Source organism: Artibeus jamaicensis, unplaced genomic scaffold, assembly GCF_021234435.1.
Source record: "Artibeus jamaicensis isolate MK-2021 breed Jamaican fruit bat unplaced genomic scaffold, CSHL_Jam_final contig_519, whole genome shotgun sequence".
In the NCBI taxonomy this organism is placed as follows: domain Eukaryota; kingdom Metazoa; phylum Chordata; class Mammalia; order Chiroptera; family Phyllostomidae; genus Artibeus; species Artibeus jamaicensis.
In genome coordinates, this window is record NW_026521871.1 from 6,375,861 (window position 1) to 6,397,721 (window position 21,861).

Consider the following 21,861-nt stretch of genomic DNA (forward strand, 5'->3'; position numbering starts at 1 on the left):
CAGACATGGAACCGTCTCCAGCCAGCCTGACTTTCTATCTCAGTTTCACTCGGAAGCTGTGAATCCTTACTTGAAATAACAACAGAACATATTTTCTTTGCTCCAATCTCCTTGTTTAATTTTCAAAGGATAACAGATTTCCCTTCCCTGAATAATTCTCTGTGCTCAGTGCAGTGTGGGAGAGAGTGTTTATGGATGTGACAGTACATGAATGTATATACATATATATATACATATATACACACATATGTATATTCATTTTTATATTTTAAACTTTATTTTGCATGGAGGGAGATCACTGAGATAAATCTGTTTTCTTTTAGGATTCCCAGTCAGAGAGACAGCTCTGACTTTGATCATTCATGAGCGCACCAGCCCACCAATTTGGTGTATCCTAGCATTCAATACCCTGCTCCTATCGCAAAACCACAACTCAACTTTTTAACTCTTGTACCTCAGTTACCCTCTCCTTGGCCCAACCATACACCACACTGGAACTTACCCAGCTGTTTGTTAAACAGCATATATTCCAGGCACTGCACCAGGAGCCTAGAATACGATTGTGTGCAAGGCATCTATGGGTTCTTGCCCTCTGGTGTTTACATTTTCATGGGGACAGCAGCTATATCCCTTCTCCACAAGAACCATCCAAGCATATAAGAATATCTGTGGTATTACAAAAGGATCAAGCAAAATCTTGCCTCGTATGAAGTTCTTGAAATCCCTTTCCATTTATTCTTAATTCTTTGAGTTCTAAAGTCAACCTTCCTATTCCAAAGAGTACCTCCAAATCCTCACTCTACCCTCTCTCAAAAATCCATGATTTTGGATTCCAGATTTATTTCTAACTAAGGGTTCCAAGAATGATTTTTCCCTTCATGCATTGTGCTTTCTGGGAGCAGGCTGATTCACCTTCTTAAGTTGGCAGGGAAGCATGTGTGGGTAAATCTTCGCGCAAACCTTATCGAGAGCCAGAAGGCACACATTTCAGCGTGTGCCTATGCAACCAGGACCGCCGGCCTGAGGCTCAGAGCTGCTCCGTCAGAAATGGGCATTGAGCTCCATGTCGTGAAATGCTTATCAGCCCAGGGAGTAAGGTGCTCAAAGACAATTACCAATGAAACATTTCATTAATGAAATAATGATTGATTGTAATTACTAATTAGAATGCAGGATTATGCTGTTGGTTTTGAGCATTAAGAGGAGTAATGACATTACAATTTTTAATGGAATTCCAGAAACAAAAATTATAACAACTCCCAGAAAAGATATGTGATTAAGAGTTGTTGTTAAATCCAGGGGCATGGAGTTTCCCCTGCTGGTGAACTTAAGTTTAATGTGGTGTAATTTAATTACTAAGTGTAGTTTTCTTCTCGGTGGGAAGAGGTACCTACCAGGTTTATGCTTTAAAGAACAAAAAAAAAGAAAGTAAATAGCTATGAGTAATGATTGGCTACTAGCAGAAAAAAATAGCATGTAGCTGTCTTTTGCATAATATTTGATGGTAGAGGCATCCCGTCTTGGTTGTAATTTTTATTTCATTAATGCCAAGAGGATTAACACCACTCAGCCCACCTGTGCAGGCAGGGAATGTGGTTCTGTCAAGTGTATCAGGAGAGTGAATTTCCATAGGAAGAACGTCTTGGTTGAATAATTAATGCAGGGGCGTTTTCATAAATGTCAAATTCCCACAGGAAGCAGGAACTTGACCCTCAGTAATAAGCCATTTAGGATTCATTAAATATAAACATCATTCTTAAACTGTTTGCCATGGCACGTGAGCTCATCCATAATGCACCATGCCAGCCTGCACTGCAGTGTGAAAAACCCAACACTTGGCATTTGGGTGGCTAGAATTACTGAGTGTCTGCTGCTGCCAGCGAGGCTCAGTACTAACCCCTCCAAGTGAGCTGTCACTTCTCTTTAATTGTTACAAGGCTGAGATCACCCCTGCTATCACTAAAGAAAGTGCATGTTTGCCTTGTCCTTAGTAAATACTGTATAAGGAAAGCCTCAGACCCTGTTTAGACCTTCTAAATCAGGGCTCTTTAATCTCAGCACGGTCAGACTTTGGGGCCAGGTAACTCCTTGTTGTTGGATCTGTCCTATGCAACATTGAATGTTTTTTAGTGGAATCCCTGGCCTCCACCCCGTAGATGCCAGTAGAAACCCCCCTATGCCAGTTTTGTAACAATCAGCAGCGTACGCAGACTTTGCCAAGTGTCCCCTGGGAGCAAGATCACCCTAGTTGAGAACCACTGTTTCCTGAACTCACTGGAGTGCGTCCCGCAACAGGGACCCATCAGTGGGAGACAAGGCTTCTGCTGAACAGGGCCTGGGAACCCACATCCCTGGTTACCTTCATCACCACCACCGCCCACAGGACTAAGCGTGTCTTTGTTCTTAAATAACATTGACTACCCCTTATGGATCCAAATGTAGTTATCACAGCCACAGTCATTGTGCTATTAAAACGAGAACCGTTCACTCCAGGGACCCAGGGCTGCCTTGTAATCCCCTTTGTGCAGAAATGACCTTCCTTTTCCTTATGCATCAAGATAACTGGTGCTGTGAGCAACCCTCACTATTGTTCTGGACTTATAAGGAATCTAGTGAATTGCCAAGCTATTTTCTTTTTTTTTTTGTCCTTCCCTGAGATTAATATTGGCAGGCTGGACCAGGATGGGGGGGTGGGATGGTGGCAAATGAGCTCATTCATGGAAGATTTTTCTCAAACTGTCTTTAAAGTCTGGAAACAAATCACAGAGGCTTTTTTCTTTGGATAAAATGTAGATTTGATTTTTTATTTAAAAAAAAAACAGTTTTAAATCTGTCTGAGCAGCTAGGATGCCCACATGCCAACATAGAAAGAAGAGATTTAGAGAGTCACTTTGTCTCCACAAAAAACAGAAACTGACTTAACTAATGATTTTTCTCATCTTCGATTCTGACTTGAACCAAAATGAGCACTTATTTTGTGACACCCACAACCATCACCCCAACATTCTGTTCTCATAAAGAGGATGTGATATGTTTAGTGTGGACACAGTGTCCCTGTCACATACATGAAGAAGAACATGCTGGAGGAGTCCAAGTGACAGAGTGACAGGAAACAACCCATTTTGCACAGAGATGCTGAGTTGGACCAGTTACCACAGATCCAGAGGATTCTGATTATACCTGGGCACAACAATCCCACTTTTGCCCATGGAGAACTTTGGCTTGAGAGCAGGCCATTGTGAGCAATGGTTTCCTTCCAGTATTCCACTTTGAAAAGACATGTTTTAAATTAACCAACCAAAGGCAGTTCAGAAATCAGGACTAGCAAGTAAAAAGTCTGCTTGGCTCAAAACCTGAGTAAGTCTTATTAATTCAGAGAGTAGAAAGCTTACATGTGCTAATTACCAAAACTACTAATTAGCTTTAATTATAAGCTTGGAAGGAAGATGAAGTGTGCTGCATTTGATAGTGCTGTTGACCTTTTCAGGGTACTTCGGGGGTGAGGGTGGAGAAGCAGAAAGGAGGTGTTACGCAATTCATCAGAGAGCAATTAATTTAGGCCTTCTAATGAATATGCTATAAATTAGCACATTGGTGCATATAAGAACATAAAGGCACTTTAATAAAGCCTTACTATTGTCAACTCCGAGAGCAGAATGTCCCAGCCAGTCAAGAAAATATCCTCATTTTGTAAGTTATTTCTTATTTTGTCACTGTTGTAAAACAAGGAACAGTCTGGGAACAGCCAGATGGATGCTTTCTTATGTAATTACAGATGAAAAAAGAGGGCAGGCTTTGGATGACTTTGGAGGGTCACTGTGAGTAGCTGTCTTCGTAGATGTTCAATGAGATGCTCAGAAACCTGTCCCGTGTCTGGATGTACTGTCCCTATCAACCTCCCCCCTCAGTCATTTTGGTCATTATTGCTGAGCTCTGGCAGCCAGAAATCACTCCTTTGATGTGGCTGGGATCCTCTGTGTTGTTTTTCTAGTGACAAGGCAGCTCTGCACCCACTACTCCATTAACACAAATGATGTTGGCTTGCAGGGATCACCAGCTCAGCATCTCAGCATCTCAGCATCTCACACTCCATGAGAATGGAACCCTCCTCTGGCAACAGGAGCTTTCTCACAAATGTGGGGAGGTGCCCAAAGCAGCCTAGCATCTGTTCGTCTTGCTATTATTTATAAACCCTGATCGGGCCCATTATCCTGTAGATTTAGAGAGGTTTTAGTTTCGCTCTAATCTCTCAAAAGTGACGAGTCTCTTAATAACCACCAGAGGGATCCCATATAATATGATAGAAATGATCATCGACATGGAAGGATCACAGCAGAGTGCGCTTGCCTCTGATGCCCTGGGCCTCTCTCTGGAAAATGCGAAGGGGGAACAAAGGCTGAGCCGTGAGGGAGAAGCTTAAAAGAAGAGATTCCCAAAGAGGGCAGAGCGGATCTGAAGACAAAGGGATCTGAAGGCCAGTCTCTCTCTTCATCTGGAAACAAACAAAACAGCCAGACAAATAAATAAAACAAATCCTTGTCAATAGAAAGAAGCACTTTTTAAGTCAGTGGAATTGGACAGTATTTGTTTCTGAACTTGTGTTCAGAAGTTGAACTTCAAGTATAATAGGGTTTCATTTTAAGGACTAAAGTGGTTGTCATGTTTTAAATAGGTTTGTACAACTTACAAAAGAGGGAGTCAGGAGGGCTCTGGACATTTGAAAGGACTACTGTATTTTGATTTATTTAGATAATGCTGCAGTCGGGGGAAATGATTTAAAGTGTTAACACTCTATGAATACATTGGATTTAAGAGGGCAAACACTTTATAAAAATAAAAACAGAAACAGAGAAATGTTTTTCACGCATCTGAGGCCACAAGTCCTAAATCCAGGTGTCCACAGGGCCCTGCTTCCTCTGAAGGCCCTTTCCTCTTCCTAGTTTCTGGTGGCTGCTGGCAGACCCCCCCTTAGTATTCTCTGGGCTATAGCTTCATCACTCCAGTTTCTGACTCCGTTTTTATATGTCTGCTTCCTCCTGTGGGTGTCTGTGTATCTCCAATCACCCTCTCTTTACAAGGACACCCATCAGTCATTGGATTCAGGACCTGCCCAATCCAGCATGGCCTCATCTTAACTAATTATATCTCTAAAGACCCTATTTCCAAATAAAGTCACATTCTGATGTTTCGCATAGAAACGAATTTTGGGAGGTCACTATTCAACCCAGTATATGTTCTTTAACTGTATTTTTTAAAAGAATTTCCAACTTTTTTGTTCCTGGACACAAAGCGGGGCTGATATTTTTCTAACATGATCTCCAGGTCATGGATGAAATCTTTTATCACCACCTGGAAAATGATACTTCTGTGATCCCCCCCACCCTCCTCTGCTTTTTCATATCAGCCTCCCAGGCATAATGCCTTTCCTCCGGGCTGTTGGGAGGCTTGTGTCACAATGGCAATAGTTGCTTCTGTGTGTGAGTGTGTGTTGGGCAGAGGACCGGAAGACAGTGTTTCTGCCTTATAGTTCCTTGGTAGCTAATTTTATTGCCCTCAACTGTCAGGTTCTATAGAACATTCCTGAGCTTACCAGGCCAAATCAGTGTAGTTAAACTCAGGCAATCCTTGGTTATCCCTGTTCTTAATACATGACTGGCTGCACTAACAGAAACCTGGAAGTCCAGATCAGCTCAGCAGAAAGCTGAACACTTGGGTCAGATATGCTCAAACGAGAAGAAGATTGTCCATGGTGTGTCGGGCAAGTTGGCAAACAAGTGGCAACAGAACAGGAGGTAGGGGAAGAACGGTAAGGGAGGCACTCGGCAGGAGGAGTGGACGGCAGTTCATGATCCAGCAGACAGTGACCACGGCAGCAGAGCTGGTGGGTAGGAGGAAGTTCATCCCAGGGGGCCTGTCAGAGAAGCCCTGACCAGCGTCCTCTGGACTCCATTCCTCTGCCAGAGCTACCACCACACAGAGTTCTCACCTTGGCCTGAACTCAAGTATCAGGCAACTCACCACCCAGCCCTGTTTCATGGCCTATGGCTCCACAATTCCTGATGTGTTATAGAAATATCTGCTTCCGGAGACACTAAGGATCACTTATTGTCTCCATTTATATGAAACACCAATCACAGGTATATCAATAGAGACAGAAATCTGGTGCGTGGTTGCAGGACTGGAAGGGGGCAATGGGAAATTATTACAGAATGAGTACAGGATTTACCTTTGGGATAAGGAAAATGTTCTGGAATTGGGTAGTGGTTATCATTGTGCAACACTGTGAAGGTACTAAATGCCACTAAATTACATGTTAAAATGGTAAATTGTGTGTATTTCACCACAATTTTTGATAATCTGCTTCCTTCTGATTTTCCTGTTGCATGAAACCAAACTTAAGTCTGATTCCTCTTCCAAGGGGACGCCTTTTTAATGTCTTTTTTCCTGCATATGTAGGCACCATCATGCCCCTGATCTCTACTTTTCCAGACTGATTACCCTTCAGTTGTTCATCTTTGTGGTCCCTTATCCAGGGTAGGGTCCTTGTTTCTATTGCTGTTTTGAAATCTTGGTGCTGCCAGGGTAAACGGCTGCTGTGTCGGTCGGCATAGGCGATGATGGCATAATCAGCTTTGGCCTTAGGAGGCCTGGCTCCCAGCCCAGGCCCTGACTTGAATTCACTGTGCAGCCTTAAAATAGCCATTTAACCTCTCTGGGCTTTCATTTCTTCATCTATAAAATGAAAGGCAAGAAGACTTCTAAAGTCTTTTCTAACTCTCCAACTTAATGTCCCAGCTCCTTGCTCCTGACCTTATTCCAGTTGTTGGAACCCAAGGATGAATTCCTCTTCAGTATTGGTGCTGAACTACTAATCCCCCTGACCTGAAAGTGAACTAAGTTGCTACATCTTTGTCACTAAGTGTTTAGTTGTGTCTCCTCATAGCCACCCCACCCCAGAAGTATAACATTGAATTTGAGAGGTCAAATGAAAGATTCACTGGGTTTCTGATAAAATCCTATCCAAATTAGCTATAGGAAAATACTCCAAAATGTAATTTTAGATGTTCTTTGCAGCATCTATCCTATGTATATTCTTCCTATTTTACTGTGATACAGAAATCTAGCAAGCAAGACCCTGAATAGAGTTTTGGATAGGAGAGGATCCAAGCCAGAGCCACTGAGAGCCCAGTGAGGCCTTCTCTCTGATGATTCTCAATTCCCTGGAAGTTTGGCACTGGCCCTGTTTATCATCATTCTGTTTTACAAACTGTCAGAATTGAAACTAGACTGACTTTCTGAGGGTTTTCCTTTTCTTTTTCTTGAGGCAAGGAGTACACTTGTGTTTTCGATGGTTTGCCTCTGATTTTGTTGTTATCATTGCTGTTTCTCCAGTGATGATTTGGTTCAAGTCATTAGGAAGATAGCTGCAAGTTCCATAGCCACATCTGTCTGAGCCACTTGGGACGTGCATCATTTGTTCATCTTCAATAACTTATTTGAGGCAGCAGTGGCTGTGCATGATGGGAGACAAGCGAGTGGGTAAAAGTAACATTGGATGGAAATGCTCCTGGGGATCTAGAAGCTCCACATTAAAGGTTTTGATGTAGCCCTGGCCTAACTGTACAGTAGTTTGGAGCACTGGAGAGAACAACTTGGAGGTCTAAGAACTGGGTCCATTTTCCTCCATGTACCAGCTCTGTGGCCATAGCCTAGTTTTTGACTCTCTGTGCCGCGGTTACCTTATTTGTAAAAGGGGGACACTTGAAGTCTTAAGTGTGTTCCAAGAATGATATGTAATATAGTATTCTTCATATATTACTTCCCCTCCCACTCCTCCTTAGTAGATTTTAAGGATTCTGTGAGATAATCTACATGAAGATGAATAATATAAAACTTAGGGTATCTAGTGTATTATCTGCAAGGGGAGAAGAGGGTAGTCATTTTTTAGGCTTCCCTATAAGCTCCGATCCTTGCCTGTCCCCCATGGAATAAAAGCAAGGTCTTTTTTCATAGACGAGAATCTTTTCCCTCCTCCCCTCTTTTCCTCTTCATCCAACCTTCTCACCCCCCCCCCCCACTTATGTTGTGTCAAGGAGAAAAAGTAGAGGGGAAGGCTGGACTCCATGCGTGGAGGGGCGGGGCATGTATGGTATCAGTACAGGATATTTCAAGAAGAGTTAAAATTTTGTAGCCTTGGACTAGTCTTTTCCCTCACTTTGAGTCTCTGTGTTTTATCTGCAAATGAATTGCATTAAATCAGCTTCAATGTTCCTGCTGGAATTAGTAATAGATCTCAGTGAGGCCAAGATGGGAGAGCCTTGCTTCTCAGGGGAAAACCCAGTCGTGTTTTAAGGAAACAGACAGTTATTGACTCTAAAATGCTGCAATGTAGAAAATATGTGGCTCATTAAATATCTTCACACCTGACCACCCCACAGCTCTCCCTGCTTGGGTTTAAGTATGTGAGGAAAAGCTGTGAGCCCCTGTTTCGGATCCTTTGATTTCCTTCCCTACCCTAAAGAACTAGAGACAAGGATACAATCTCACGTGATGGTAACTTTGCAAGCTGTCTTTGAGCCCCTTTTCCTGCCCAAGGAAAGAGACTAAAGCCGTGCCACTGAAGACTGTGCACATCTTGCCTGATGGCAGGCTTCTGCTTAAAATGCTTAAATAGGCAGCCCCAAAGCCAGTCCCTGTGTTCATTCCTCACTACTCAGGGTCTGCCTGCCTTGGATTGGCAGATTTCATGTGCCTCCTCTTATTCCTTTATTCTTCTCTAAAAAAGTCTTTTCTTTGAGCTGTCCCTTGCTGAAACAAATAGGAACTTACTACATTGCAGTCTCCCTGAGGCTGTTTTGTTCAGGCTTGGTTGTTCAAGGCAACAGATAAAAAGGCACTTGGAAAACAAAGCATCTTTGCTTTGTTGGGTCACCTTTGATAGCTTGAAAAGGTCAAGAATCTCTTTACGTAGCAGTCTCCCAAAGACTTTGTTAAGTGATGAGACTCTGAGATTCGCTTTAAAAGCCTGATCTTTCTACCTTTGTTCCTATGTAGAGTGTTTTCTTAAAATGAGTCCCTCTGCATTCACGCTCTAATGAGACCCATGCTGCCATATCATGTTCTGCGACAGCTAGTGCAGCAGGAGCCAGCACAGGTGGGTCTCCTAACCATCAGGCATACAGCTGGGCCAGTAGCAGAGTAGCATCACTAATGAGAGCCGCGCAATGACACGGAAATGAAGATCTCCACTGGCCCCATGCATGGCTTTGAGTTCCTCATTCATTGGTTCAATTTCTGTCCCCACAACCTGGGAAAAATGGGTCTTGTCCCTGTCTATAAATAGGAAGGACTAGCTTAGGCTTTTTAATTCCGATAATTAATGTATTGATCTTTCAACTTAATGAGTAGGAGGAAAGGACCTGGATTTTGTTGGCTTTTGTACATAGCAGAAATATAAATGCTGGGTTTCATGATTAAAGTTTATGATCTTTCAACTAATGTTCATACAGTGCATAGGACATGAGAATCGCACTGCTAGGCTGGGGTAGGGATGTCACAGGCAAGCACTGCACCCAACACATGTTTTAAAAAGGACACAATCTAGTAGCACAATAGGTAAGACCTATATCCACATTTTTACAGTTTAAGATAGAAAGTATTAAAAGAAACAAATAAGGTCTGTAATTTCAGAGGAAAGATACTTTTAATCTATTCTCTCTGTCTCTTTCTTTTCTGCTTTACTTCTAATTCAGGCCACTGTTCCATCCGTTGCTGGATTATATAACTTAACACAATAGTGACTCGTGTATCTTCTGTCCCTTTTTTGAGCACCTGCTATGTCCTGGGCAGTGGGAGGGAGCAAACCAGAATATAATGAGTCTGTCTCTGAGTGGAGAGAAAAAGTACCTCCAAAATAACAATGACGAACTGTGACCGGAGGCCCCAAACATCTACATTCGCAGGGGCCAGACAGCAGCAATGAGCGCAGAGAAATGGGCCACAGGTAAGAAGTAGAGTTAAAAGGAAAGTCTTGAAAACTAGAGTGACTATTTCCTCCCTAAACAGTGGTTACATTGCTATAATTAATTATTGCCAAGCAGGAAAGGGGGACAAGGGCCACAGATATACAGAACTTTCTGTGTAAAGTCTCTCAACTTGTGAGTATTGACAATTATTTTTAAATCTTTTAAACACCAGACAAGCCATGCAAAGCACTCAGAGGTCCTGCACTGGCCTGGGTTTGCCGCCTGCCAAACTCGGGCGTAGACTGTGGTGAATGTGGGAGGAGCAGAGTGATTGACAGCCAGGAGTCTCAGGGCAATGTAGTGGAAGAAGGAATATTGGATATGGCTGTGGAGGAATGGACGGAGGCAGGACAAGAGCTTTTCGAGGAGAGGAGAGAGCATGAGCAAAGGCATGGACCTGGGAACCTGGAGGCTGTGATCAGAAAAGGGTAAGGACTCTGCTCACTAGAGCCCAGGGCATGAGCAAGGGTCAGGATCCAGCACGGAACTTCAGGCCAGGCAGATTTGTGGAGGCCAGATATTCCAGTGACCTTGTGCGGGTCACATACCCACCGGAAACCTCACCGTACTCACCTGTACAATTAAGATGGTGGCATCTACCTACCAGAGTTGCTGAGATCATGCCTACAAAATGCCGGGTGTTATACCTGGAGTTGATACGGAGTATTAAATGTGTTGGTTCTCCCTACTTTTTATTACATCTAGACTTTATTCTTTTTACACCGTGGCACTAGTGAAGGGCTGTTTTTTCTTTCCTTTTTAAAAGATTTTTTTACTTATTTATGGAAACTAAACACTTAGAAATGCGGAAAGAAAAACTTAGCAGTCATCTATGATCTGAACACCCAGAAAGTAACCATGGTTAACATCTTGGCGGACTGACATTTGCAACAATCTTTTTATTAAAAAAAATAATCCTCGATTTAATAAAAAATTAGCAGAGCCATTATAAAAATTATTAAAAAGTAGTAAAGTACAAAAAAAATAAAAGACCAACACACCCTTACCATGATTACGGTAAGTGTGAATCATTTAATTCAAACTTGCACACCTTATAGGAAAGGCGTGCATGCTTCTCACAGGGTTATGGGGTTGCTGTGAGGATTAAATAAGCATATGAGTGGCACAGGACCAGGCACAGAATGCTCGGCAAGTGTTAGATCGTGGGAGTTGGCAGTGGGCTACAAATGAGCAGTTGTGTAATTCTATAATTTCTATAGAGTGTCTAGTGGAAGTCTAGCATCCAAGTTGGACCATAGACTTCAAGGTCTTCTCTTCATCCCCAGTTGGCAAAGCAATGTTCGACACCTCTTCGTGGGGGAACTGGGAAGGGAGAGATGATCTGGAGCCTTGATTTAGCTCTGCTGTTTAAGATTGTGATATTAGATGAGTCACTCTGAGCCTCAGTTCTTAGTTATATCTGCCTAGCAGGATCCTTGGGAATTTCATGAGCGGACTCATGCAGGGCACCAGGAACACAGGAAGTCACCTTTCCCCCCCTTCTGTCTTCCCTCCCACTTTATCTCCTTTCCTGTTTGGTTTAAAAGTCAGCAACTGAAATTCTTAGAAGTGCTTACAAAGTCCTAGTACATTTTAGACCCTCCCTCTTTTCCCGATTCTTCCTCAGATCCTGATCCTGGAGTTAATGCTAATGTGTGTTGATCTGACATCTTTGCCAGTGGCCTAGGAAAGGGGTGCACGTGTTGGCTGGGTCTGGTTAACAACTCAGCTGAAGGCAGGAAGCAAATTAGCTGCTAGAAGGCGGTCCTTTGCACCTGAAATGAATTATAGACTACCGATTTTGAAAATGCATCTTTAAATCCATGAACCAGAGTAAAAGCCTGGAACACTTGGTGAGAAACTATTTTGCTTAGTAATTAAAAAAAACAAAAAACCTGGGCTTCTGCAAAGCAAAGCTTTATCAAAGGTGCGTCTTAGAGGCCGACTGTGACATATCAATACTTGCTGCCAGTGAGAAGCAGCTGACCAAGTCCAATACACTACAGTCAAAGCCAAGATTACTCCTGAAGGAGCCAATGGACCAAAAACTCCAGAAGTTGGTCAGGTTTTCATGGAAAGGAACAGTATGGTTACTCTAGATCCCTACTGGAACACTGAAGGAGTAACAGTGTCTTATTTTGAATGACTGAAGACCCTAAATCATGTCAGTTTCAACTGTTTGACCTTCAGATATGAAAGGTCAAACTACCACTATTCTAACTACCACTTGCTTGTGTCTTTTCAAGAAAGTCTTCGAAGAAAAATTGGGAAGCACAGTGTAACCATGCCTGTGGTGCCCACAACAGAGTTCCAGGACAGGGTATTGGGGCATCTGAGAAAGACGTTGTACACTCTGGCTTAGCTTACACTATGGAGTGCTCAGCCTGGCGGATCATGTGCACAGCCAGGAAGTACAACTTGGCATTGGACCTGAGAAGAGCTGCCTCTGAGAAAGTCTTCAAGGTGTACAGTGAAGCCGGTGTGACCTTCACACAGATGGATTGTAGCTGACTTCTTCACTACCCTCTTCACCTTTCATCTGTAGACCTATCACAAGTTTACATGTAACCACAGAGATCTCTTTCTCTCATTGCTTCGATAATGCACACCATTCTCAGTAAGTCAATCCAAATCAGCCACTTATGAAAAAAGAAATTAAGGTTAGGGATTCATGCACAAAGCTTAAAACAGATGCCAGAGGGTATTTTGCCTTTAAATAAAAAGCCCCTCTATCTGTGCACTTCCTCGCTCCACAGCTGCCTCCCTGCGATCGGAGCTGGAGCTGGGAGAGCACCTGCTGTCCAGGAGCAGTCAGCTGCCAAGTCTAAGACATGCTGTCACTTCGACATGTTCAAGAAGCAGGTGTGTGGCATTTTCAGAAGGTAGCGTGGTCCTCAAGTGAGTTATTGGTATTTTATACCAGCAAAAACTCAATTCTATAACTTTCAAACAAGAATAAAAGCTGTTTTTCTCATGCATTTTTTAGAATAAAGTAAGTACATGCTGCTATAATAAAATTGCTTTTAATCACTTAATAAGCCTAACCTTGACTCAAGCAGTGAATGCCTATAAACATAATGGATGAAAAAAAGCTAGTACTTTTATAACATAAAACACTACCGGTTATATCTTATCAATAGTATATTGTCCAGCAAAACAAAAAGCCAAATGGAGTATCAGGCTTTTTCATACATATCATTGAAGAGCAAGTGACAAAGGCTGTTTTTATTAAGATTGTTAGACCTTACTAACCACAATTATGACATACAGTCCCAAGAATACAGTGACCTCCTCATCATGTTAATTCTTCTCTTTTGAAAATCTGTTGTGTTGACTGATTGAACGATAACTCATATAGAGTGCCTCAGAAAGAAACCGCTTGGGCTCCCTCTTTGGAGTCTGCCTGGTGGCTCTGACCATGGCCAGTCATGGCCCCATGTGCCCCGAATTTGTGTCCCCTCCCAGGGCCTCCCATTCTGCCCACAGCTTCACGAATAGCAGCCTGGGGACAACGTGGGGCTGAGGGTTACCCTTTGTCAGGGCCTTTTGCACACTAGTGCCCCAGAGAAGTGCTAAATATTGTTTATGTAAACTGAGCTTATTCCTAACAATAATATCCTTTCAGAAATTTCTAACTACTTTGTAACTGCATGACTTAACCTGATGATAAAAGCAGTTATTAAAAGTCTACCTCCTCTCTCCCCCTCCTTCCCACTCCCAAAATGTGCTACTGACTAGTTCCTTGAGCTTTGTTAAAATTTGCTATTGCTTCACGTTATCATAAAGCAGGTATCAAGTGTAGGCTTTGTGTGTGATTATGATCATTATGTTGTATTAGAGAGTTCTGTTGAGTTCCAGAATGAGAACAAGAATGCTTCATTTTCCTCTACCTGAAAAGCAATTAAATTATGTGACATGTTTATAGATCCAGAAACAGTAATCAGCTTTTAGTCTGAATAGGAGATGTGGTGTTATAATCCAGTGCTTTGCTGGGAGGTCATACTTAACATTTGCATTTGACAATTTAATTTAAATAATACTGAGCAAGCACAGTTATGCTTCTTAACAATTGCCAGAGTAATAGAAAAGAATGCATTGTACGAGCTGTTTTTTTGTAAATCGTTTTGTATTCCTGAATAGTTTTTACTTCCTTCTTAGCCTCTGCTGCCCTCATGGAACAAACTAGAAAGTGGTAGTAGCCTCTAAAGTCACCAGTATTAGTTCTCTTTGTTCCCTTTTCCCTCTTCCCATGGAAACAATATCTGAGCAATCTCCAAATTTCCATGAGATTGTGAAAGGCCTGCAGTGAACCATTAAAAACAAATTCCTGCAAAGGGCCTTTTTTTTGAGATGCCTTTATGTATTAGAGATCAATTTTCTGATAAAATTCTCTGCTTGAGAACATTTGGTAATTTTAGCAAAAGTAGTTGCCACAGGAGTAGTGAATCTCAAGCTAATTACCAATAGTATCCAAACTAAATGAAATAAATTGCAGAAAGGATCTCTTGTCTCCAACATCCCCCTCTAAAATAAAGTTTATTGGATTTCAGGATTTTCTTTTATAGGAATTCCAAGCTATCAAATTTCTTTACAGAATTTGTTTACTTCAGGGTGATGTGCCCCAATTGGTTTCCAAACATGAATTGTTAAATACTTAGAAACAGCTTTAGATTTTTGTCCATAGATTTTTGCTATTTCCACCTTTTCTCTTCCACTTTGCCCCCCCCACACACACAAATAAATAAATACAAGAAAATCCCAGACAGAATGTTCCCATCTGTGGTGCCCTGAAGATTATAGGCTTTGAGAATGGAACTACATGTATTTTACCGTTAGTGATTTTTTCTTTTTCTTTTTTAATTGTTGTTCTGTTACAGGTGTCTCAATTTTTCCCCATTGCTCTCTCTTGCCCTGGCTCTCCCACCACTCCCACAATCAATCCTCACCCTGTCGTCCATGTCCATGGGTCATTTATTATTGTTCTTTAACTGAGCCCTTCCCCTTCTTTCCGACCTTATACCCCTTCCCCCTCCCCTCTGGTTCCTGCCAGTCTGTTCCTTGTTTCCATGCCTGTGGTTCTATTTTGCTCATTTGCTCTGTACATGAGCTTCCATTTATAGGTGAGATCATATGATATTTGTCTTTCACCACCTGGCTTATTTCACTTAACATAGTACTCTCCAGTTTCATCCATGCTGTCACTAAGGGAAAAGTTCCTTCTTTCTTTCTGCTAATATTCCACTGTGTAAATGTGATTTTTTTCTTAAGGGCTTTTTTTCTGCCCATTTTACATGGCTCTATAAACTTGACAAATATGACCTCCCTAATCCTTCCTAGGCACCAACTCTTGATTAGCATCCAGAAAGGTCAATGAAGTTGTTTGTTTTTACCATTCCTCCCTGTTCCCAAGCTCTGCCTTGTCACCTGAGATGCTGATTGCTTGTAAATGTTGCACATATTAGTCTACAGATGTCTTCACAGAAGATCCTTTACTATAGGATGGCAGTATTCAACAGAGGCTGTTCAAACCTGAGTTAAATAAAAACATTTCAGTACATTTCCTAGTGTTTCTAGTTCTGCTGGGCATCTTCACTGGGGGGGAAATGGAGTACTAGGTGGAGATGTGCATCTTAGTAAATCTGGTTTATTTAGATTCAGCATATCTGGCCATGTGCAGCCTTTCTGAAAGCACACACGTGTAAGGAGGGGTTTGCCCAGGTTTCCCTCCCATTCATATTTTAAATGTGTCCTCTGAGGGAATACCCCTTGAGAGATCTCTCTTTGCACTAACACACAGCCTTTACTCTCTGTCAGACAGGATACTAGATGTTCTCTTTCAAACATCCCAACAACCATGGCCTCTGTGAATCCCCATTTTTCCAGTTGCTAAAACTCAGGAGTAGACAAGTGGGTAACTTGCCCATGGTCACTCTTTGGAGAGCAGAGGAGCTGAGAGTAAATGTAGGCTTTCCATCCCCAAATCCCATGCTCTTTGCCTGCCCTCATATGCTCCAGCACCTTCCTCTTAATCAATGTCCTGTCAGTGTATAAAGTTGTTAGGTACATCTGTGACCTTGGCCTTTGATCAGTGTTAATTACTCTTGAATTCTTATGAACTCAGGTATGTTTGATTATGAAAATAGTTGTCAGTGCCCAAGGAACAATGATGCTGTGACACATAGGGACTTATATATTTAAATAACTCAGAATCATAGAATTCACATGGTCAGAAGTGATCCCTTTATTTAATCTTTTTCCCCTCATACTAGCTCTCCTGGTCAGAATTTACTCAAAAACCATATGACACTCTACTTGAGTCTACCTCAGTTCCTCTCAATCTCTATCTTCAGTGATTAAGCTAATGAAATTAAGTTGGTAAAACATCTCTGGGCGGTTCAGACACGTTTCCTTCTATGTCTTGGGTTGTTTTTAACTGCTTTAGATGTCCTAGCTATTGTATATGGGGTTCGATGTTATCAACCAAACAAAAGACTTGAGAGCGAATTTTGTTTTCGGGGTTGGGGGGCAGGGGCTATGGTTCTGGAATGTTTCTCACTAGAGAGGCTCTGAGAAATGGAGCCATAGAGTTCAAGGAGAAACCACCAAAACACAAGTTGGCAGCTTTTTTGGAGCCAAGAGCAGAGCAGTGGTGCAGTCAAGGTTAATCCACACACCGCTCTCACGAAAGTGTCTGTTCAGGTTCCTCACAGGCATGGGCCTGATAAAACCCTTCAAACATGGATGTTTTATTGTAGCCAATGTAACAATTTTCATTTGTTTTAATTCCATGATTAGTTCTGTTAATAAAAGTGTCTATTTAAGCAATTTAAAACACCCACTAAAATGCTTTAATATTAATTTCATGGAAAAATTCCAACAGAACTACATGAGTTTTTCCCCCATTAAGGTAACATTATGGACTTTTAATAGAGCTCTCAGCTATAATGGTTTTTATTGACCTAATTATTAAATAAATTAAAATCTGTATGAATGCTTTCAAAATTATATAACAGTGTCAATGAGAATGCCGTGGTTGGTTACTGAGAGGTAAGAAAGGAGAAATCCTACCCTACACCTCCCAAAGGAGAGATAACAATACTCTGATTTCATTAAATGCATTTGCCTTTCACTATTTAGGAAATTTATTATATCAAAATGGTACTTTGTTGTGAGTCAGTTATACAGTATACAGTAATACTGTTATACAGTATTACTCTGTATAACAGTATGCATACCTATTATGTAAAAGATGATATGTATTACTCTGTGTAACGGTACACTCTGTTAACAATATACTCTGCAGGAGTATAACAGTACACTTCTACACAAGAGACTTCTGTTTTTCCTCCCTATCTTCTGTGATTTCCATTTTGATGAGTTCTAAAAATACTATTAGAATTTTAACAATAATGTGGAATATATGATGGAATCTTCGAAGAGGTTTTTGTGATTACTTCCTAGTACTAAAATAATATGGTCAATACCAATAGTGCAGAGGGCAGAGAGTAAAATGTCTGACCCTTCCTTCCAGAAATGCCCCGCTAAAAGCTTGACAAAGCTGTTTGTAAATTATTGATTTTTGCCATCCATTATCTGACATTTCTTTGGCACAAACTGCAGACACGCGGCATGCCTGCCTCGAATCCCTTTTTTTTGTCCCACCACAGGTTTCACCAAGGACTGCTGCCCCTTTTCTCATTGAGAATAGTGCATTTTGGGGATCACAGACCTGTGCTTCAGAAAAATCTGTCTCATAGCATTTGAAACTTATTTTATAACCTTTATAATCACTCACAATTCATAAACTATTTTCTAGACACATACATATGAATTTATTTGCTCATTAAACCAATTGTGAGAAAGAGATGAGCATTATCAGTGCTATACAGCAGATAAACACCCAAAACTCAATAAGAACAGGACTAGATCAGGGTACATAGTGGATGAGGAGTAAATTAGAAGGAGAACACAGAGTTCCTGAATCCTGGTCTATCGATGGTTCTGTCAGTCTTTAATTCTTCATTCCACAGTATTTACTGAGCCCTTTCTGTGTGTCAGGTACAGGATCATCAGCAGTGAGCGAGGCAGTCATGGTCTCTTCCCTCAAGGAATTTCCATTCTGGTGCAGGAAAAGATAATAGCCTAACAAGTAAATAAGATAATTTAGGTAGAAATGGATACTATGAAGAAATGAATTGAATAGTGAGAGATGTTTAGGAGGTTGCAAGGAAGGTCTTTTTGAAGCCTGACTTTTGAGCTATGACCCAACAGAAGAAGAAATGACTGTGAAAAAGCTGGGAACAGAGAGTCTAACAGAGGCAAAGGGGGAGGAGCTGGTACAAAGGGCTGAGGGTGGAAGGAGCCGTATATGTTCAGAAGAGACCTGAGAAGGGATCTGGGAGGAAGGAGGGAGATAGGTTGGGGTTTGATCATGTAGAAAAGTAAGGGGTTTGGATTTTATTCTCCTTTTGTTGGACACCCATTGGAGAGCATTCAGCAAGGTGTGACCTAACCCAATATACATTGAGCATAGAATGGAAATACCATATCCTGCCTCCAGAACAATATCTGCCTAGTTACTAGATATAATTTTGTCCCAAATGCAAACTAGAGTGAACCATGTCTCGCTGCGGATACACACTTCTACTCTACACACACTTCTACTCTACACACACTTCTTTCTGAGCTCAGAAATCATGTTTCCTGTCTCCTGGTAGCCAGGGACTGAAACATTTACCAGGACCAGGATTAGGATCACAAGCAGCATACTCAGAAGAGTTTCTGGTAGAGACAAAAATGAAGAAAAGCTCATTGTTAATCACAACAACGCTTGAACAATGCATAACTCCTTGCAAGGATAAGCTTGCTTGAACTAGTAAGAGAAGGCACATCTTTCAGCCACCATTTCTAACTGAGGGGAGCTCTGTTCTGCTTGGTGGGGACATCTCTTTGACTTAGGTCAAAAATAAGAACTTTTATTGTTATTATTATTATTATTATTATTATTATTAAACTATACTAGCAGTTTGCTGAATGATTACCATGGGCTAGACACTGTGCTAAGTGCTTTGCATTGCATTCTCTCAACCTTCAGAGGTAGTTACAGTACTATTATTGTGCTGTTTTACATATGAGGAAACTTAGCCACAGAAGTATTAATTAGTGCTTATCCAAGTTCACTTAGCTAGCAAGGGTAGAGTCTAGAAGGTTTGCCTACAGAGTCCAAAATGTACTCTCAAGCATATTGTCAAATGGGAGAGTGTATATAAGCTTTGGGTTTGAGACCTGTCTCAATTTCTTCAACCGTAAGTTAGGGGTTATGATGGCACTCACCTCAAAGTACTTTGGTGAGATAAAATGACAGATAAATAAAACATATAGCTGAGTGTATAGCACACAGCAAGTTCTCTACCAACCATACCACTTGGGCACTAGGCTCAGTGTCCTGACAAGGAAGATAGTGGTTGCTGTCTCAGAGGACTGCTGATGGGATTAAAGGAGGTCATGTGTGTAAAGCGCTTAGCACAGTGCCTGGTGTTTTCCCCTGCTCTCCAGAAATAGTGGTGGCTATTTTTCATCTAAGCACAACTGAGGTCTTGAATTTGTAACATGTTATAAATCAAAGTAGCAAAGGGGAAAATCCCTTCTCTACCCGTCGTCTCTGAAGTAAGAATGAGCTCTGGCATTGATAATATGAGTACATCTGAAATCAAGTTGAGTTAATGCTAATGAGCTGGTACATTTTTAATTCTGTATGATACTGTTTTAGAAGGAGTTGTTTGCACCAAAATAAAAATGTAGTGCAAGACTTTTGAACACAGTCTGATGTGTAATATTTAGTTTAAGTCAATTCAGATGTTCTCAAGTAATATCATATTTTTCCAAAAAAGATCACATGATATTTATCTGGTACAGTATCTGGCATGATGGGATGTATTTCTTTCTTTGTGGTTAAAAAAAAGCTCTTCATGGTACTAAAACTCTGGCTGAGCTCATGAGAAACATCCCATGAATGCGTCAGTGAGATTAATGGATTCCCAAATTGTGTCCCGTTTTAAAGCTCACCAAGGGTTCACGTTCATGTGAAACACAGGATGTATTATGGGCTGTATTTGTCCCACTCTTGGGATGTCACACAGGTCAGACCTGGGCAGATGGCACTGAAGAACCTGAGTGACAAAAAAAACTTCAGGTAATTTTTCCTCTGAAGTCACACTCCCCCTAGTGAAAAATTGAGAGAGAATGGTTTTACTTCTCAAATGAGGCAGTAAGACAAGTACTTTACTCCATATGTTTTTATAGACTTGAACCAACTTTTTCTTGGAAAGCCTTGTCCCCTGATTTGACCATAGTCATGTGAATCCTACATTTCCTTACATTACCCTCTGGAAGTATTCTGAAGGAAATGGTCACTGAATTCTTTCAGGGATGTGTTTCTTGGAAGGTGGCATGGAGGTGGGGGGGGTGAGGATCTGGAAGCCAAGGCTCAGTCTCTCTCTGCCACTGGTCATGTGACTTGGCTCTCACTGTCTTCTAAGACACAATGAGGGACTTAGACAAAGGTTCCCCTGATCTATTACCATGTCACCACCAACTCCCTCTCTTGGGGCTCATGCTTGAGCTGCATGTTCTTCCTGGCTTATCATGAAGAAAAGCTGCTTCATTAGTTGGCTGGCACATTTTCTACTTCATTTTTTAATGATCACCTAAAATAGATGTTCTTACTCTGGAGTTCCCAGACAGACCCTGAAATGAGATGCAAAAACTGAAGTGGAGGTTGAATATTTAAGGGATCAGGGAAAGCTTTATGATTTTCATTCATTTATTCAGTAAGTATTGAACACCTCTTCTCTGCCAGGCTCTGAGCTAAGCAGGGGAAATAAAATAGTTATACGGGCAGATCTAGTCCTTGACCTCCCAGGGCCTCCATTATAATCAGAAAGTTGCTAGAAACAAGTAAGTAGACAATCACAATGCAATGGAATGGAGATATGGTGGGGTCAGGTGGAAGGAACTCAAAGGAATTAGGAGCTGGAGAGAGGGACTCCTCACTCAGACTCCACTAGATTTTCAAAGCAGTTCATTACCTAAAACTAAAAGCCTCCAAACTCAGTGAAAGGGAGGATGAGACGCATAATGCTAGTGTGAGCAATAAGTAGAGAATATGACAAGTGGGCAAAGCATTCAGCATTGGAAAGCCTGGTATAAAAACTTGAAACCAATATGGTCATTCTCATCACATTCATAGTTAATGCATAGTGAGCTCTCACTATTAACAGATTCTTGCTAAATTTTAACATCTGTAATCTCAATCTTCACAAAATTTCTATAAGGAGGTAGGTAGTATAGTCCTGTTTTGCACACTGAGAACACAGGGGCTCATGGACATTAAGTTAACATTCAGTATTTTCCAGCCAAAGGGTAGCAAATCTGAAATTTAAACTCAGAAATGGGTGATTCCTAAGGTTAGCACCAGTATAGGCTTTTGAATCATAGTGAGGCTCTGCCTGGAATCCCCACCTTCCAAACAAGCTAGAAAACCTTGTTTTCTTGAATTGTTTGCCAGATAGGGCCAGGCTTTAGATGTAAAAACAAAAACCAAACATTAGCACCATCTGTTCAGTCCCACAATGGAAGACATTCTCTTCTAGCAGGCTTTGAGAGGCCCTCAATTACCAGCTCAGATTGAGATGGTTTAATGCACCTGTCTGGGGCCCAAAATAAGACATGGAGTTCAAAGAAACAAAGCTCTAAGGAGCTTGTTAACAATTTAACAGTTCCAAAGCACGTGGGATTGTTAATTCCATTTGCTGCAGAAACACTGTCATAATGATTA

General features: G+C 41.4%; 1 protein-coding gene across 5 annotated transcripts in view; it reads left to right on the forward strand.

The window, feature by feature from the left end:
* FHIT (fragile histidine triad diadenosine triphosphatase) overlaps positions 1-21,861 on the forward strand; it is a 1,463,343-nt gene that overhangs the window by 1,371,220 nt on the left and 70,262 nt on the right. The window lies entirely within an intron of this gene.